Source organism: Vombatus ursinus, unplaced genomic scaffold (assembly GCF_900497805.2).
Source record: "Vombatus ursinus unplaced genomic scaffold, bare-nosed wombat genome assembly UNPS02014821.1, whole genome shotgun sequence".
NCBI classification, from domain to species: domain Eukaryota; kingdom Metazoa; phylum Chordata; class Mammalia; order Diprotodontia; family Vombatidae; genus Vombatus; species Vombatus ursinus.
This window is the reverse complement of record NW_020954599.1, coordinates 46,068,225-46,070,897: the sequence shown is the minus strand read 5'-3', so window position 1 is coordinate 46,070,897 and position 2,673 is coordinate 46,068,225.

Here is a 2,673-nt window from a genome sequence, read left to right as displayed (position 1 = left end):
AGTCACCTTATCTTCTTGTACAAACGAGATAAAGAGACACAGGCTGGACTAGCCACAGCAACCTCACAACCCACAATTTAAGAAGTGCTGAAAGGGTTTCAAGTGTTTAAGGGCCCAGGTAGGCAACAGTACAGTTAGATGGCTTCAAAAATCACTAATTGGATGCAACTATCAGTCACTAATAAGTCAATATAGACTAGAATAGATGGAGATAACAACAGCACCTACTTAAAGGAGTTGTGAGGATCAAATGAGATAATATTTGTAAAGCACTTTACAAACCTTAAAATTGCTATATAAATGCTAACTATTATTATGTCTCTAGGAATTAGGCAAAGTCTTGATTGAACAAAATCCCATGATCTTGGAGACCACTGACCCATCTTGGCAATCAATAAATTACCTGGGGGCTCAAAGCATTTTATTAATTTTATTTATAATCTATATTTTTTGAGCTTTTTGAGCTTTTCAGAGAAAGGAAGCTATGTCTAACTTGAACCTTTGCCCTAGACTAAAACCTTCATGAGCTAATCTCATTATGTCCAAGGAGACTGGTTCCTTTGTATCATCAACAAGGTGGAAGGGGGCAGGGAGAGGGAAGAGACTTTAAGATCTCACACTAGGAGACTGCCCCCAACCAGTAGAGAGAAGTGTGAACAATTCTCCCTACTCTCCTCTAAGGAAAGGGGAGGGTGGAAGTGCTCCTCATCTAAGTTAAGCTTCTGTAACCTCTGCAGAGGCTCATTATTATTATTCCAACTAGAAGATTGTAGTATTCTCCAAGTTGAGCTGAATCAGAACCTGAGACAGAAGGGTTAAAGCAATAAGGCCTCCAGAAGATTCCAAGTGCAGCTGCAGCTGCTCTGACGCCTTGGGTACTAGCATAATTGGTCAGCCCCATCCTGCCCTGCCCTTTGAATTTTAAAGGCTTGTACTTGTGTTTAAGGAGGAATTTTCACTAACTGTCCCCATCCTTGGGGAAAGACTCAGGAAATCTCCAGGAATGACAAATTAATGTGGACCCAGAGGCAGGTCATCATTCCTCCCCTTCATTGGTGTCTTCTCCCTCCCGGCTTCAGGCTGAAGTTCTGGTCATCTGATGCTCCAGGGGTGTTTGTCACCTGAAAGGGGGCCCTAAGTGAAGAGAAAAAAGAGGGAAGATGCTAGAGAAAGAAATGTTAATCAAAAACACAAGTTCCAGACTCCATAAGAGCAAGGAAAAATGAGATTGAGATCTCTGCTTTAGAACAATTTTTAGAACAGCTTACCATCTAATAGATTTTCTTTTTTAAGTCTGAGCTGTGATTTTATTCCTGCAGGGAGTTTCGGAGAAGGGAATTCCTTCCACTAATGCAGCTCAGCATCTGCTCTTCAACTGGTAAGTCTGAGTAAACTGCATGGAGCATTGAAAAGTTAGACAATTTCTCCAGGTGTCACACATCCAGTAAGTGTCAGAAGTGTGACTTGAACCCAGGTTATAGGATCCTAAATGTAGAGGTGGAAGGGATCTTAAAGGGCATGGTGTCCAAGTCCCTGATTTTACAGATGAGGAAACTGAGGCAGAGAGAGGTTAAGTGAGTTGTCTCACACAGCTAATATGTATCTGGGATAGATTTTGAACCTTCTTGGCTCTTTCTGATTCTATTTCCACTAAAATGATTCTTCACAGTGCCTGGGACTTAAATGTTTGCTAGCTGGTTGGCCCATTAACAGTGCCAACCCAAGAGCAATCCTTTAACCACTACACCAAGTAGCATCCCTCCAATTTAATAAACCCAGAGGTATTTTGAGCTACAGGGTATAAGGCCCACAGGCTAAAGCATTTCAATGTTGACCTATTCAAAACATTGAATAGGTTAACACTTAAGGGTTCCTTGACTTTTTTCACCCAAGACAAAGCTTTTTTTAAGAATCTTTCTCACTTCTCCCTCAATAACATCTTTAAGAGTAAATTAGAAAGCTTCTTAGAAGGCTTTAAGTGCAACTTAACACCTCAAACAAGGAAGTGTAGCCCACAGAAAGAACACTTGAACTGGAGCCAGGAGACCTGGTTTCCAGTTCTAGCTTTTCCACTAAAAAAGCAATATGATCTTATGAGTGTCACACCATGTCTCTGAGCAACTTTTCTCATCTAAAGGAAAAAAAAATAAGAGTATTGGGAACAAATGACTTTGAAAGGTCTTTCTAGCTTTAACACCCTAGAGGTTCCAACATTTTATGATTCTGTCTCTATGACCCACCCACCACATTTCCAGGTGACCTGTGAACCTGTCTCTTAGAGAAGTACCTAAGCACTCATTGCTGGGAAAAGATGTCTGCTCTGTAGGGCTACTTTCAAAGCAAACAATTAGGCTCCTTACCAAACATTTTTGAGGAATGAGTGTAAACTGCAGGAAATTCACTATTAAGTTGTGGGAACTCAGTTCATTAGCAATACAATAAATTTAATGGTGCTGGGGAATTGGAGGGAGAGATTAAATTGTGAGGGAAATGGAAATAAATATTTAGTCTGTATTTGTTAGTAAGTAGATTGTCATGGGTGGGAAAGGTTTTGTTTTTGTTTTTTTCCCTTGCTCACATATAGAGAACCTAAACCATTTTTCATCAAGTACTAGTTCATTCTCTCCTCTGTTTCTCTCTCTCTCTCTCTTTCTCTCTCTCTCTCTCTCTCTC